Genomic DNA, 18,362 nt, shown 5'->3' with positions numbered 1-18,362 from the left:
TCTATCTTTATAGTTTAATTAAATAAGCATTACTACAATTAAGGAATAAAGAAAAGCTTTGTCCTTAAAATAAAACTGTTATAACAAGAGATCTTTCTGCTCTACCTCGGTTGGGAGAAGGGTGGAAAGAGAGAGGGTGATTGTTATTATGTTGCTTTGTGAGCCAAAGCACCCTAATTAGAACTCATTGGCTCTCCAGAAACCTATCTTGAGTCCTAAGAATTCAGAGTGAGTTGCAGTCATATTATGAGGGCACATGTCTCAGCAATTTAGTTCTTTATTTCTACCATTCTTTGATGGCTTACTTCTCTTTGATTTCCTTCTCCCTTTCTTCTTCCTTAATTTTAAGAATTCTACAATCATCTTCATTGATCATATATTTTTCTCCCTTTTGTTCTGGAAGGCTGTCCCTGGTACTTCCCCTCTCCCCACACTACCCAAGCATTCTCTCATCTATCTCTGAGCTCCAGGGCCTAGATATTGTGACTTTTCCAAGGCTTACCTTCCAAGTTATGTTTGTTATGGCTGAAGACTTGCCTCTTCCCCAACTGCTAGCATATGGAATATCCACTGCCTGATTCCAGTGGACCTCAGCTCTCACAATCTAGGGTTTGTAGTTTGTTTGTTTCCATACCCAATTGCCTTTATTCATCAGTTTAACTAAATAAATTGTAATAAACTTAGAGTCCATTTTAGATTCAAACATGGGAAATGATGGGGGTATGAAAGAGGGAGTAATTTCATTATCAAGTTGAACAGATTGCTTCCTAAAAATTTTGTTTCAGCTTGAAATGTTTAAAATTCTAGAATGCAGGTCATCTTCCCCTTGGTGTTCATTTTAATCTCTTCTCCATGGTACTAGGGGCAGAAGAGGGTAAGGGAGGAGAATAACTTTTCAAATGACAATAGTAATGATCATTTCACATTATATAGTTTAGAAATATGAAATATAGCCTAGACCTCATTCTGTATTCCCAGTTCACACTTCCAAAATAATATTACTGTTCCTTAAAGACAAAAAATGAGGGATAGTGTTCTTCAAGAACATGTATAGGTTTTTAAAGATCCATAAATTCTGCTTATACATGCATGTGATAATTACGATCAGCATTCTAAGGCTTCTTGGCTAATATAGAAAGATCTTAAAGAGTTTTTATTAATTTTTTAATTGGCTAAGAATTTTTGCACTTTCACTGGAAGCAAACTATCCATATAAACTTAGTAATCTAGATTTTATACTTTTTATACACACACATTTTTTTCTCATTATGGTTCATAGCAGCACTAGAAAGAATATATCATTCCCTTTTTAGATATAGGAAAACTTAAGCACAGGGACACCAAGTTAGTTTTTAGATCACTTAGCCAGTTTGTTTTAATAGCCAATAGGGGTACCTAACATTCTTGATTCCAAGCCCAGGGTGTATTTCAATATACATCCATGAACATTAATTTTGTAGTTGAAAAGAGATTAAAAGTTAAAAGTGAGTGAGAGAATAGGGGATAGGTAGGAGTCCATTGTAGAAGTGTTAGAAACTCCTCACTTGTCAGAGTCAAAGATACTTTACCATGAGAAAAGTATCTAATAATATAGTCACATTCTCAGAATAAATAATTTCTTTTTTTCCTCGCAGCTCTTATTAAGCCACAAACGGTGCCACATACTATAAGTTTACAAAAGAGGCTCTTAAAAGAACAAATATATCAAATTTTCCCTTTTGGAAACAAAGCTATGACAATAAACTCCTTAAGAGTTTGGTAACACATAGCTTCTAAAAGAAGAGAGCCCAGTTAGAATGTATATTTCCTGCATCATGATTTGATACTGTATAAATTTCCCTAGTGATGATAACAATAGAAAGACCAAGGTTAGCCTGTTAAATGAAATGTGAGAACTGGGCAGTTCCAAGTGGCTGCTGGCACGGCTTTAGGTGTCCTGCCAGCATTCAAACCCACAGGGTCATTTGGCAGTCAGGTGTCATTAGTCAACTCTCTCCCTCTCTTCCTCTTCCCATCTGTTTTCGTCTAGCTGATTTGTGTAAATTACCTCTCAGTATGCAGCAGGACTCAAACTAGTCATGTATTTTCCTCCTACTCCTTTGTCCTTTTCATCCCTGACTGCTCATTTAGACTTATACCAATCATTTGACCCAAAATTTATCATGAGAGGCAAGATAATCGTCACAATTAATATCACTACTGTTACAAATCATCAGCATCCCTTATGACTATGGTAAAAAGACGACTAAAGATAATATAATAAATGTCAAAGACATAGTTGCCACTGACCATTTCAAATTATGATAATTATCATCAGAGGGCAAAATGTAATGATGCTCTGTAAGAGGATGGAGAGTTTCCAAAGTTAATTTCCATAGGAGATCTTAAAGAGAGTGCTGTTCCTACTGAAGGAATAGCAAGACCTGTTAGAGAGGATGGGAAAATAAAATCTGCTGTCTTCTGAGCTGAACCTGCCATTTACTAGCATGCTGATACATACTTCTCTATTGTTCCAAGTCCTAAGTATACCTTTGAGTTATGTCACAGTGCTAGGAGGAAAGGTAGGAGGCTCAGCCTGCATGACTCAACCAGTACACTTACTGCACAAAAATACTTAAAGGTAAATAATTATATATATGATGGCAAGGGATCCCTGCTTGGAGAAGAATATAAAATTGAAAGGATCATTTGCTAAGGGCAGATAGGAATAAATCACAGTAAATATTTCTGCAGTTGCATTTTCAAGAATAATGAATAATTAGTCATGTTGCAGCAATAGGTATGAGAGTGCACTATTGATATCTACTTACAGTTTACATGAAATCATACAAAGTCAATCTTTTGGGAAATTTTTACTCTTTGCTAATTATGAGTACAAAGCTATTAGGCAGATTTACTACATTTGTCAAGTTAGTAGTTTTTATTGCATATTTGACCAAAGATTTCAGTCCATGTGTTTTTTTTTTTTTTAGCTGAGTGTTATTTTATATATATGGATTAATTTAAATAAAATGCAAGTGGTCATGTGCTGCATATAATTAGTCCTAACTTTTTTTTAAAGTATCTCAAGGTTAGGATCTAGACTTACCACTCACTAAGTTCTTTAATCTTTTCTGAAATGACCCTGTAAAAGGTTGTCCAGTCCATATTTAGATATTTCTAATTACAAGGAGCTCACCATTTTCTGAGGCAGAAGTTCACATATTTGGATAATTCTGGATCTTTATCTATCAATACCCTTATCTATATTCAAACAGATCACTCAATATTTGCCAAATGGTTCTTTCTTTCCAAAATCCAACTTTAAAATAATGTAAGAATTATGGTTATCCAATTATTTAAAGAAATAAGAGCCCTTTCAGGGAGAGTGCTTAAGAATAGTAAGGAAATATCTATGCAAATAAGAATATGAAAGTGACAACTGAGCCTGAGGTACACTGAGAGGAAGTAAAAAAAGGTACAAAAGACATGAGTAAAATGTTGTACATTATTCATAATATCAAAATAGAGAACTATCTATATGTATAAAAGAGGAATTATCTAAAAGAGAGGAAATTAATTCTGTTACATACCCATATGTATGCATTCAATAATTTGTGACGTAGTTGTAAATAATGAAGTACTCCTATATGATACTAACATGGAAAGATCTGTAAGACCTTGGAATCATTTTACATACAAAATTTTAAAAGGGAGGTACTAAGAAATCCATATGATATATTTCCATTTGTGTAAAATAAACAAGTAGAAACCAATGTTATATGTATATTTGCATAAATAAATAAATGCATAGAAAAATACATGGAAGGCTGTATAACCTAAAAACTATTAGCAGTGCTACTTCTAAAGAGTGGCATATATTTGGGAAGGAACTTTTTACTCTAGGCACTGTTTTATGTTTATAATTTATTTAAAAATATAAGATTAAATACTCTAAAGAATTTTGAGTAACGGACATGGCAGTCATTGAAACTTTTGGAGCTTAGATCTCTTTTCTCTTCCCATTTTTTTAAAATTGCAATTTCCTGATCTTTTTGTTCAGTTTGGTACATAAAACTGTCTCACCTGCAATCTGTGGAAATCACCAGATTGTGGGTATCACATCACATTTTGTCTGTGAATATCACCATTAATATAATGTAGTAATGACAGTGGAATGTTTAGCATGGCTCCTTTTTCCTCCTAGATTATCTCTAAATGCTGTATTCATTACAATTTCCTTTTAACCAAAACCATGAATTATAACATCCAGTGTTATTATTCTCTTGCTTTTCTTACACACATCCACAATTTCTCACTTTACTACACTAAAATAATTAATACATCTTACCACCAAAATCCAAGTTAACAGACATTCCTTATCACTATATCCTTTTAGACCAACAGTTGGCAAACTTTTGCTAAAGGGCCAGGTATTTAAATATCTTGGGCTTTGTAGTCCATATATGGCCTCTAGTCTCTGTCACATCTTATTCTTTTTTTAACATCCTTTTAAAAATGTAAAAAATAAAATTTATATATATACATACATATATAATTAGCTTGTAGGCAGTATGAAAACAGGCCACAGGCTAGATTTGACCTAAGGATCATATTTTGCCAACACATTTAGTAGATAATCTTTTATTTATTCAATATCCCTTTTCCCTTCTTCTTATAGACATTCTGCATAACAGTATGCTAAAATATTTTTATATATATAAATATATAAATATTCCTTAAAATATTGAGCAGACTTAAGGCAATTTTCAGGGGAATTACTCTCTACCTTTAAAAATGGTACCTTTGGATAAACTCCTGAAAAACAAACAAATACTATTGAAATAAAACCAAAATTCATGTATTTTGAATTCCAAGGATGGGCTTTACCAAGTAATGTATCACTGAAGCACATTTCTTAACTTTTCAAAATAAAATTTCTAAAGCTAACTGCTCATCTTTCTGGTTGAGTCTCACATATTCTCTAAACGTAATTCAATTGGAAATTAATTCAAACAAATAAAAGAGTAGATATAACCTGAGACAGCAGTGTATTAAACACTTCATTTACCTTTGAGTGGAAGATGTATGACTGATCCATCAGGGCATTAGGAGAATCACTTTCATTTCCTTTTATCAGCACAAGACCGTGATATACACAGGCCTGGAGCAAATAAGTGTTCTTCAGTTCTCAGGTGGTCGATACAGCTCTCTTGGATAAGAGTATTTGTGTATTTCTGGTACAACTAAACCAGGATTTGAAAGATAGTTGATAAACATAAAATATTTATGTAAAGGATTTCTACTTGTCTTTTCAAAATAAGTTAGAAATGTAGTACAAATGCATGCATAAGTGGCTTGTAATGCCTTTATTTTCCTAATCCTTAGCGTCATTTTAAATGATGGTCTTTTTGTTTAGGTGAATTTGTAACTTCTAGACTTAGTGACTCTTTTCTGTATTTCTTTTAGTCCTATTTGTCTGAAATTTGGAATATAACATTTTTTCAGGTTTAATTTCTGAGAAAATTTAAACCATTATTCAGAAACTCTTCTGGATCCATAGTGCAATAGCAGCAGTGTAACTTCAGTAGTCATATGCTCCAAAATGGAAAATCTTTGATACCCATGGCAGTGGAGGAGATGGGAAAGGACAATTGGATCTACAGTTTTACACAGAAAAGAGAAATCCAAAGCCAGTTGTCTGTATTAACTAAAGGTAGCCAACCAACTAGCTCATATATTTGATATTCTGAATTATGAATATGGATAGTAGCGTGGTTAGAAGCAGATGTGGTTAGTTGAGGAAAAGAGAGGTGGGTTTTCATTTGATAACATTCCAACTTTGATCCCATCTTTTCCCAGTGCCTGTCTGATTTTTGCACATGGGTATCGTTTTTTATCTAATATTTTATTCATTTTCCAATGATTTCCTTATTTATTGAACTTACCTTGACCAGGGCTTCATTTCTCTTAAGTTGAATTATTGTGATATGCAAGGAGAGAATTTCAAATAAGACAACTTGAAATTGACCCTTTCTTAATTCAGAATATGTTTTCCTGGCACCCATCTTAGATGTTGTAATATTCAGGAAGACAAAAGGTTGTGTGGTCAGTTTTGGATGGAAACCATACCCCCCTCTATTTATTTTAATCTTCTTTTGAAAGAAGAAAAAAAAATTGTTTTAAAGGGAAAGAAATGCCTGTTTCAAAGTTTGCTTTCGAGAAATAATTTTGTTTATTAGATTTCATTTCTGGCTAAAATTTTGTTCTCTCACATTTTTCATGAGGCTCTACTGCATTACTCTTTTGTGCTTTCTATGTTCAGTGTATATGGCTTCTAAATTCCTTTTTTGTATTGTTGATTGATAAAGTGTTCTCATTCAGCTTGATAACAAGGGTCAGATTTGACTCTTGTCTTTCATGTTATGTTCCTGTTGTGAGGTATCCTCCTTGCTTTGGAAGGGTGTTGTAATGCATCCAACCAGATTAAAAAGGAAGATTGGAAACTTGCTTAATTTAATATTAATTAAATTAGTGCACACTAAATAAGTCATATAATCTAAGCCTAAATAAGTCATATAATCTAAGCCATACAACTAACAAGGAAGATGATTATTTATGATGAAAATAGGCCCACATTTCCAAGCTAATGTGTTAAAATTACATAAAAGTAATGCAAAAATATTTATATACTAAACAAAGATTATCAGCATATTAAAACTTTCTAAATCTACACTCATATAATTGGCATACCTTTCTGCATTCCAGGGTCTAGAGTGTACAGCATTCTTCCACATAACTTGGCATTCTTCACCAAAATGTTTAGACAGAGCCCCCGATATATAACTTCACTAATTCAAAGAAGTTCAGTTCCACTCAGTGAGACAGTTTAGGGAAGTGAGAAGATGCCTGCCAAGGTCTTTACCTATTTCCAAATCCCTACTGATATCATCAGGACTGGAAGTTGGATGGGAGAAAAGCAAAACCTTCCTTTAAAGTGGAGGAAAGGAGAGCTTGCTAAAGACTAACCATATAGGGATAATGAGAGTCTCCCAAGGGTAAATTAATAACAATATAAGCAACCAGATTAACTAATATGTAGTGAACCGATGATAAACACTCTACTTGTATTAAAAAAATATAAGCCTGACAAAAACTTTAAAAAATTAATTCCATTATTTTGGCCATTTTATATCTTTCTCAATGAACTCAAACAAAGAATTCACTTGAAAACCCTATATGACCTAAGATAGGTAGGCAAGTTAGCTGGTAAACTAAACCTCTTTACATAGAGTCACAATAGCTCTTCCCTAAATTCCTTGACATGGTGGTGTTTTCAAAGGGACACAAATTCAATTAAAAACTTAATGTATTGATCTTATCTCTATTGTAGAATAATAGCTAACACTTATTGAGCTCTTACTGAGTATAAGACTTTCTGTGGACAAATTTATATTAATTCTTCTACCAGTCTTGTGAGGTAGGTAGAATTTTTATGCCTTTTTTATAGGGGGGAAACTGACACCTAGAAATTATGTAATTTCATTCTAGACCTTATGCCATTAGCCCATATTAAAATATATACTATGCAATAAGTCATAAGAGAAACACATGAATTTCAAGAATTACAGAGAATAAAAATAGATACCACTCATGGTATAATTATTAGCGAAGGCAAATAATTGGACTTGTACAACCAGACCAAACAAAAATGAAGGAAGGGGTGGTGGCAAAATTGTGAGTATCTAAAGGAAAACTATTTAGAGAAGGTAGGCTTTGAGAGGCTGCCTGAATATAAAAGGAAACTGTCATCTCACATTTCTCTGTGATTATCAATAGAGGAAACATTAAAAATAAAATCCACCTCCTCTATTTTGTATCATTATTTACCTTGGTGGAATGGCAATTAATTTTCTAGATTTCAAAAGTACAAACAGCTTGCAAATATCTCTGTAATGCATGTCTTGGATTTTTGTGTAATTTATGTAAGCACAGTAATTTGCTTTCTTGTCATTTACAACAATTTACTGTTTTACTATCAGGAGATAACATAAATGTCTGAGACAAAGCTCTCTTCATTTAAGCAAGGTGTGCCCACATTTTGCAAGGACCAAGGACCATGGGGGGAAAATGCAAAAAAATATAAAAAATTTAAAAAGGCTATCTAGCCATCAGCAATCATCCATAAAATGTTCTATCCAGTTTATAACATTATGGAATGTTAAATATAGAAAAAAATACAAGAAACTATCTTGGAAACTTGGAAAAACCTTCTTTTCAGATGATAAAATGATAACCCAAAGTAGCCAAATGACTAACTCAATATAATCAGGTCATTGAAGTGGAAAACTGAAAGATATCCCTTATCATTTCATGAGAAAACTTATAAAAATCATCTGAGCAGGTATCATTATCCCCATTTCACAGGTACAAATATTTAGTCTTATTTTTGTGATTAGAAAATATAAATTTGATACTAGAACCCAAGCTTATTGGCTCCCAGTACAATGTGCTTTCATTCTAATGCATTGTCCCTCAATAAGTTATAGAAAATTTCAACAGAGTTTTAAATGAGAAATGCAAAGAAATTCTGATTTATTTGGTGCTTTCCTATTCATAAGTGAATGGCTTTTTCCAGCATAGGCGCATCAGTTTAAAGTGCTTTTCCTCAGAAGCACAGTAAGGAAAGTGAAGAGATCTAGAACTTGATGACGGAAGAGTTGGCTACATTGAAAGAGCAAATTCAATCTCTCCACCTGTGCTTGAGACGTAATAAACGAAATAGGAAAGAATGATCAGAGCTGACCACTCTCGTGTTACTCTAGGATTCCCTACTCAATTCGCTTTGGAGCCAATAGTTCTTGCTTCTACTGTTAGATCTGTCGCCTAGAGATGCAATAATCCTTCTATACACTCTGACTAAAATGCAGGAAAGTCTCATGTCTCCTTATTTAGTTTAATTTCCTCTTAGTAAGTTTTGGTAAGTAAATAAGCGGGAAATAAAGTCAAAGACAAAAACACAAAAGAAATTTGAAGAGCAGAGCTGAAAATTAATGTGTTACATGCAGATATGGTTGTATGTTTCATACCAGTTAGTAAATGGTTACTACCTCAAAGACCTCAAATATCTTCACTTCTGTCCTGCCCTAGCTGCCTGGCCCCTACTTCTGTGTATTCCCCAATCTACCAATTAAAGGGAAATGAGTGGGATGGTAGCGGGCAGCCAGGATCACATTCCAATGCAGTACCCAGCATCCATTCCTATCCTTCTTTGCCCTGCCATACTGGATTAATTTGCTCAATGTTACCCTTGCACAATTGTAGAGAAATGGATGTCTTCACAGAGTGAGTTTGCAACCCAGTCTTTTTTGGGGGGCCCTGCTGCGCAGCTTGCAGGATCTTAGTTCCTGACCGGGGATTGAACCCAGGCCCTCAGCAGTGAAAGTGCTGAGTTCTAACCACTGAGTCCTAACTGCTGAGTCCATCCAAGGAATTCCCAACTCAGTCTTCTTCAATTCTAAATACCTAACAGTCTCCAAGCACTTCTAGGCAATGTGTCTAAACTGAGGTCACTGACTGCTCTTTCTAATCTTTTAGTCTCATTATTGATGTCCAATCTAATCTAATTCATATGTTCTCCTCCTCAACAGATAGCACCCTCATCCACTCAGACATGCAAATCGGAAATCTTGGATTTATTATAGACTTCCCCTTCATCCTGTGTTTGGGAAGTTTCAATGTCCTGTAGCTTCTTTTCTTTAGCACTCCTAAACCAACAACCTCTCACTAGAACTTACATGATTGGGTCCCGACATTTCAGGCTCACACCCTTTCATAAAAAGCCCCAAATCCCTAGTGTGGTGGGCAAAGCCCCTCACAATCTTCCTGACTCTCAATTCAGCTTTGTGACCCAGCTTCTGCCAAGTCCTCCAATTTGCAGGTTTTGAGAAATGTCAAGATATTTCTTGTTTCTATGTTGAGTATTCTCTTTTTGCCTAAAATCCGCACAGACTTTTGCTCCCATGGTAAAGCAGGCTTTCCAATTGCTTAAGAATCAGTTAAAGCTCACCTGTCATATGAAGCCTTTCCTGCTCCCTACCAGCCAGTAATTTTTCCCTTCTTCAGTCCCTAGTAGACCTTGTGCATATTTCTGTCACAGCTCAAAGCATCTGTAAACACTTTATTGCACTAATTCCTATGCTTGTCTTTTGTCACTAGACTGTAAGCTCATTGGAGTCAAAAATGGTCTAGGTCCCTTACAGCAAGGCTTAGAACATTATGAGTTGTGTAATAAATGTTTGCCGAATGAGTAAATAAGTGATTGAACTACTCAATATGGAGCCTCCAAGTAGTACATTTCTGTAAGTCATTGATTTATCTGGGAATTAGCAACTTTTTAAAACTTTTATGTTTCTGAATATACTCAGAATATTTTTCCTATTATATGCTCATTATAGAAAAGTTAGAAAATGCTGAAAAGCATAAAACACTAATCATTCATTAAACCCCATAAAACCATGGCTTTAGGCAGAATTAGAGGTGAGTCACTCTACTCAGCTGACCACACTTTTATTCTTTCCACTGTAATGAGTCATGACTTCTGTTTCAGGACTCCAAGAAACTGAGATAGGTTTCATATTTAGATGCAACACTCAGCTAAACTCAGCCCTTGGCCTTCATCACTTGTTTCAGTGGTTTTGAGCCAGAGCCTGTACTGTACTGCTCACTCCTGTTAGGGGCTAGCAAGTCAAAGATGGGGATGGAAGGAGCTGCCCAAGACCTATTGCTCTAGAAACTGAAAGGGCTGCCAAGTTTCTTTTCCTGGGGTTTGAAATGGGAAGTTTTGATAAAAAAATATTTTCCCATTCTCTTCCTCTTCTCCAAGCTAAATGCTGTTAGACGTTGTGGGGAAGAATTCCCCTCAGGGATTCTCAAGAGACCTGAATCATAGGGATTTAATAAACAGAAGGGGAAAAGATCCCTAAACAAAATGTCTGGGGATGGAATTTACAACTATTTCCCCTAAAAAAATATACAGTTAACCTGTAGTTAATCTCTTTCAGGAATAGTGCTATAACATTGATATTCTTTAATTTCATGAACAGAAAATATTGCATAATTGGTTTCCCAGGAATTCAAGATGCCTGAGAGGAAATTTCTAAGAAACTTCTATAAGACTCACAACCTGTCTTGATATAAAGGAAGAATAGTCTTAGATAGGCATTCAGTTATATCACAAAAGTTTATATATACATATATGTGTACATATATACACATCATATACATATTCCTGCTTTTTCACTAAATATTATAATTCGCAGTTTAAATTATTTTACATAATTTTAACATTCCACATGTGGATATGGCATGATTTACTTATCTATCAAAACCTAATTTTTTACTATCATGAATAATGCTGGGACAAGCATAATTCTTTATACAAATTTCTGGTTATTTCCTTGGGAAAGATTTTTTCTAAATTGGATTATTGGATCAAAAGATTTTAAGATTTGAAAGTTTTTGATAACATACCACAAAATTATTTAACAGAAAGTTGCATCATTTTGCATTCCTGCCAGGCATGTGTGAGAAGGCCTATCTCTGCACACTCTACAGGACTAAGACTTTACTTATTTATTCCTTTCACAAAACATGTAAAGCTAGTCCCGTTGCCTGTTCTTCTCTGAGGTCACCTTCTCACTGGATAGTTCTGAATTTTGCTCTCCCTGTTCTTGATTTTTTCCTAATATTAAGGTTCATAGCTTGAACGCCTCTCGTCTCCAAGTAAATATTCCAAAGTCCTGCATTTATTAGTTGGCTTTGTGAAGGGATGGTGGATGGTCCATCACTACAGACTTCAGGCCAGTCATTTGTTCCCATGAGACCAGCCCCTTGTTTGATGTTTTTACTGCGCTCGTTGGCAGGGTTGACCATTCTAAAGGGAATGGTTGAAAATTTTTCTTTTACAGGGCTTGAGAGAATAAATGCGTAAAGCAACTGTCCCTGCACATTCAAGTATGTCAGTGTTTTGTGTGAGACCCTAAGAGCCAGATCTCCAACCAGAGGCAATCAGTTCTGCTCAAATCAGAATACTGTCTAATTTTTCAGTCTGACCCAGAAACAAAAGCCTGACCTCATCATGAAAACTTATTTTCCAGTCAATGATTAATTTCTACCCCAGTGCTTTCGACTTCCTTTGTTTAAGCATATTTTCAGGAACTTGTGAGGTAACTATGGCAATGGACACCTAGAAGGCAGAGAGATCTTTGTTATTAATTTCTACATGCAGAGATGTGTCAGGTGTTTAGTTGTGTTATTATGCAAATCTCCAAACATGGCAGTGGGTGACCTGCTGGGAATGTTCTTGCCCAGAACAAAATTCACTTTTAAAGAAATGTACTTTGAGGTTAAGTGTTTTAGTTAAAATTTAAAGGCATAACATTTTTTTGGAAATAAGCAGCAAACCTGTTTTGCCCACTATTAAGAAAATGACAAATTTTTATTGATTAGAAGGGAAACGTTCATGTATGTTCGGAGCTCGTTCTAAAAGTAGGAACTACCTTTTAAATTTTTGTTTGTTTTTTTCACTTCTCAGTGGCAATAATGACTTCTAATATACTTGTAAATGTCTGAATGTTGTTATCAAGTTTTCTTCTTCTGTAGAAAAATGTTTGTTGAGGAATAATTTTGGGGGGGAGAATAAACCAGGAGAACCCTTCAGCTCTGAAGTTAGTGCTGTGTTGAAAGGACCAAACCTTTGAAATTTGTTCTGATTACAACAGATCTCCAAGAATGATGGAATAAGATTTAAGATGGCATGAACAGTGGAAGGAAGAACCGTAAGTTTAGGATTTACAAATAGGACAGGTGACATTGAGTTCATACTCAGAGAGTTCCTAAACTTCTATTTTAAAATAGAAGAGAAATGAGTACATTCTTGTACCTGGGCTTATAGACCACAAGACCCAGTCAACATTCCAAATGGGATGCTTCAATATTTTGCAAAGACTATCATTGAATTTTATACTTCAAGTCAATAATATGTTTTATAATAAAATAATAACTTTCTGCAATAATTTAAAAATTAAACAAGTGCTTTATGAATCTTCTCCATGCCTACTCAATAGTTTTGAGTCCCCTCTGGCATACTGTCTCCATAATTTATTTTCAGAAGCATAGGAAAAAGATCTTATTGTTCCATGTAAGTCTTATAGTCTGCCTTTCAAATTAACACCATTTTAAAGGATTATGGTTCCATGAGCTGGTAATCAACTAACCAGTTCCTCACAAAACAATGGTACAGGGGAAAAAAAATTCTCTGAATATTTTAGTTCCAAAGTTACCATGGTAACAAGGTACGTTTGCTTTATTAACATAATCTTTTCTTTTTTTTCATGCTTTTGCTCTCTAGAAAGGATTCTTCTTTGATATGATCACAATTAAACAATGGATTCTGAAATTGAACTGGCATTTATAGAAGTTAGTAACAATGTAAAACAATTTTGCTTATCTGAAAAGCATACTGCTTTAAGGATTTATAGATAGTTTTTCAAGGTTTGTCATTTCTTATTAAGGTCAATATGGCTCAGGTTTTGCTTTCTCAGAGTATAACATCACAGGAATTTTCCATCAAATTATTCTCTCTCAGTAATACTCATGGTCCATTTTCATTTTTGTATCATTTCTTAGAATATCAGTATTGATTTTGTGTAATATTTCTATCTGTATTTATTCAAGAACATATATATAATTATGCTATATAACACGATCATAATAACTAAAGACTGACATTGCTATTAGATCACATCACCCATAATTAGCTTACATATTTTTTTCAAGCTCTTACCATGTGCAAAATACAATGCTAGACAATGCCCAGTACTTAAGAGTTTTTTAAATGTCTCATTTAAATTTTAGTGTATTCTATTTTGGCATGGCCTCAACTAGGCAGTTTTAATCTAATAATACATTGACTTGATAATTAACTAGGAGCTTATTAAATTGGTGGTAACTAGTCCAATAAGCATTTTGATCCTTCTGGTTTTTTTTGGTATTTTTTTTTTTTGCGGTACGCGGGCCTCTCACTGCTGTGGCCTCTCCCGTTGCGGAGCACAGGCTCCAGACGCGCAGACTCAGCGGCCATGGCTCACGGGCCCAGCCGCTCCGCGGCATGTGGGATCTTCCCGGAACGGGGCACGAACCCGCGTCCCCTGCATCGGCAGGCGGACTCTCAACCACTGCGCCACCAGGGAAGCCCTGTTTTGTATTTTTTCATAATGTCTTGGTACTTTAAAATTAAGGTTTAAAATTTAAAGCATGGATTTTTAAAATATTTTACAATATGTTACCTTAAGATAATTCTTGAATATTGGTTCAAGATGTATGTGTAGCAATAAATACACTATATCAGGACAAAAAGGTAAATAAACTGGATTATCATTTTCTCTTAAAGAATGAGAAGATGTTATTAGTATTTCTGATCTTGGAAATTTCTCATAAAAAATAACAAGCCACTGAAACAGTGGACATTTACCAAAGCAATAACATAATATTGAAATAATGAAATGAGTAGAAAACTATGAAATGACCTTTATTAGCCACAGAGATTGGCAGAGATATAACTAAAAACATTTTCCAATTTCAAGATAACATTACATATGAAAGAAATCCATGAATTCTAGGTATTTTGAATAATTTCAAGAGAAGTAATTCTAGAATCAGAGTTCATTCTAATGCAGCATTTTAGTATAAACTTATCCAAGGAGTCAATGACCAATGGGACTATAGATACAGCTATACAACTCCAGTGTAGTAAGAATCTCAGACATATGCCTGGGAAATGCAAGAAGTTCTAGGTAAGGCACCTATAGGCACCTTATAAGCCTTAAGATTCTGTAGATTACAGATTTTTCAATGAGCCATCAAACATTTCTCCCATCAATATCACAACATCATATTCTACCCTTTCAAGTTTTCATGAATATCTAATTGTGGGTTCTAGTTATAAGCTCTATTAGGAAATACAGTAGAACTCTGTTTTATATCTGTAAGATTTCAACTTTCTATGTTATAGTGAGAGATAGGAGCTCTATAGTGTACTCATGCTTATGGAGGTCTTGCTTGGTTCCACTGGAATGCATCCTTGTGAGTAGCCTTATAATACAGTTTTATTAATTAGGTGGGCTTATCACAAACTGATAGATTTCTACTTTAGGTGAAGTCAAGGATACTCATTATGTAATAAATAATTTGGAGGCAGTTACAGAAACTATTTTCCACTCAGCACATCAGTTTTCTGTTACATCACCCTAATTTAAGTATACAAAATGTCAAACAGAGTTTTCCTTTGCACTGTTGAATGGTATTATCTTCACAAGCAAATTTTTTTTTGTCAGAAGTCATGAAAGTATGTCATGAGCATATGCAAATTCTCAAGACTCTTGGCCTTACAGGCCTCAAACACAGGTCAGTTTGAAGCTATGAAAGCTGGTGTAAAAAACACAGAATTTACTCCACTGTCCACCCAAATCATTAAAATCAGCTTGTCCCAATACCACAAAGTTTCACCACTGCAGCTCATTTATATGGCTTTAATCAGGGAGCCAAAACAAATTTTACAAATAACTTATCTAGCTATTGTCTGTAGTAACAATAGTTTGATTCATTTAAAAAATAATTTTGGGGTACCTATTAAGAGCCAGGTACTTTTCCTTAGTCACTAATGATACAGCTGTGATGAAAACAATGTTTCTGTCTTACTGCAGCTAAATTCTCATTGGGAGGAAGGAAGAAATGGTATTGTTTAGCCATATTCTGCAAAGGGGTTAATCATAGAAAGATCCAGACAATAGCTTGTCAAGGCAGTTTCTTCACATAATTCTGAAAAGTGATACTGTTTTTCTTTACATGAGAAAAAGAGCATTAAATTGTTCTAGCCAAGGAAGGAAAATTAGTATATATCAACTTTCCAATTCCTTTCACAACCTGGTTTTCTTTAAAAAAAAAAAGAAATATATATATCTATATCTATATATATATGGAGTAAAAGCCTAATAGAATATTATTCTTCTTCACACTGAAATATAATTTTCATTTCAAAATAAAACATAAATATATAACCTTATATTTAACTATAGTTTTAGAATGTATGTGTATACACATTCTGTATGTTTGCACAAAATTCATGACTATTGTTTGAAATGAACCTTATTACTCATTTTATCAGTCTTCCAATTCTCACCCTATGCCATATAGACTTTTATTTTGTCCCTTTGTTAAGCACAGGTAATTTAGTTGACAGAGTATGGCCGAATAGAAGTGGTTTACACTTCCAATTCCTAAACATTTATATGGATAAATTAAATTGTAGGGAAAAAAACCCTTACTTTGAATAAAAATGAATTATCTCATAAATATGTACCTAAATATATATATACTGTATATATATGCTATTTGAGAGAATGAAAAAGTACATTTATTAGACTTATAAAACTACTTTTCTATCTCTTTCTTTTCTATCTAAATAGAATATTATCCACAAAGACTCATGGTTATATGCTCTAGTCAATTCACCTGAGTTATGAGCCAGCCCAGTTCTGACAAATGCATGTGTATCAATGGCTGGAAACCAGAAAATCTTGGAGAGGAAATGATGATTTAAATGAACGGGTTCTTTAACACATTTTTATTTTGCACAGCTTCAGTTCCTTGAACAAAAGGTATCTTTTCAGGAGAAATCACATATTCTCTATTATTAAGATATGTTTATTCAATTTTTCATAAGATGCAAGTTATTCCTTTCCTCAATAAAGAACATTTTAAAATCCGTAAATGAAAGAAATGTGATGGTAGTGGTGTGGCCCTTCAGAAAACTCTTACCCTTATACCAATAAAATAATTATATTTAAGAGTTTTATACATCATGATGATTTCAACTAATTTTACAATGTAACATTATATTTGTTAAACTGAGTAAAAATATGCTTTTAAAATAATTATTTTCAGCCATTATGTGATACATCTGTCTGCAAGGAATACCTTCAACCATTCATTTTCTGTAATATGTAAGAGCAGTTGAAGGCTCATCTATAATTCACTTTTTTATCTACCCCAGTTTCAATTATGGTACCTCAAAATAATTGAAGTTTAATAGATATTTGTGGGTTGATTGGACGAATGAAAAATTTATTCACAGAACAAAGGTCTATATAATTAAAGACAGTTCTGAGATGTGGATCCATTTTTAATATAGCTCCACCTTGAGTCTGTGTCCATCATCTCAGAACAGGGACTGCCAGACATGGACAAGATGCTGCTGCAGGATAGAGGCTGCTCTTTTGGCTTGATTGATCCTCCATTTAAATAAAGATAAAATTGTATAAACATTCTTTTATATTTCATTTAAGTAGCAGTGTCTTGTTCTAAACTCAGAAATTAAAATCTCGACAGCAGTGAAGAAAAAGTCTGTACAAGCTCATGCACGTTATTTCATATTTGAGAGCTGACTCACCTAGATATTTGCATATAAAATAATGTAGAAAGGCAGTTGTACTGAGAAATGATAATTTCAGGTAAAGGGAAAATAAGGAAGAACAAGAATTGAAGGCAAATAGTTAATGAATGCTCCAAGATATTAAATGTGGCCACTTGCTACTTATACCCCTAAAGGCATTGCTTTATTACAGCAGAGTAGAGAAACTGATGACTATAAAGATGGCCCTGAGTTAGCAACATACAATGTTAAGTCATATATTGTATATCCTATTTAATGATCAAAGAAGTAGAATACATTTTAGAGAAATTTTAGTAGCATGATTAAAATAAAACCAAGCTAAATGATTCTTTTTAAGAAAACTATTGTTATATGAATTGTATCATGGCTCAATATCATTAGACAAATATAGTATTGCTATTTATGTACATATGTACTTAAACATTTCTGTATATGTGCACAGAAATAGAAGTAGAAAGAGAATTATAAAACACTAATATGTTTTCTAAAAAGCAAAACAAGTCAAGTGTCTTGACCTATGCTGTTTATTTAATAAATCTTTCAGGAAAGATTTTTTTTTTTAATAAACTCATTTTCAGGTGAGATATATGTTTCCTTACCTTCTACATTCTATTGAATGCTTATCCTTTTATTTATTTTTTATAGGTGGCCTCCTATAAATTAGGTAATGTTCTTAATGTAATTTCATATTAAGAACAGATAATGGTCTTTCAGTGAAATATGCATGTCAAATCTTAGCTAAAGTAATGAGAGAAAATAAAATTGGAGACAAAAGATAAATGTTTATTTTTCAAATGTTAGACCATTATAGTTATTCAGTCACAACCTTTCATTTCACTAATGCCATACCTGTTATACTGAAGGAGTCACT

The 18,362-nt window shown here is 33.8% G+C and overlaps 1 protein-coding gene across 9 annotated transcripts in view; it reads left to right on the top strand.

Annotated features, from left to right (window-relative positions):
- The window catches only part of ERBB4 (erb-b2 receptor tyrosine kinase 4), a 1,132,189-nt gene that overhangs the window by 989,169 nt on the left and 124,658 nt on the right, over positions 1-18,362 (top strand). The gene's annotated exons all lie outside the window — the stretch shown is intronic.

The sequence above is a fragment of the Kogia breviceps genome, chromosome 2 (assembly GCF_026419965.1).
Source record: "Kogia breviceps isolate mKogBre1 chromosome 2, mKogBre1 haplotype 1, whole genome shotgun sequence".
Classification (NCBI taxonomy): Eukaryota; Metazoa; Chordata; class Mammalia; order Artiodactyla; family Physeteridae; genus Kogia; species Kogia breviceps.
Note: the sequence above shows the minus strand (reverse complement) of the source record. Positions and strands in the feature narration are given on the sequence as shown.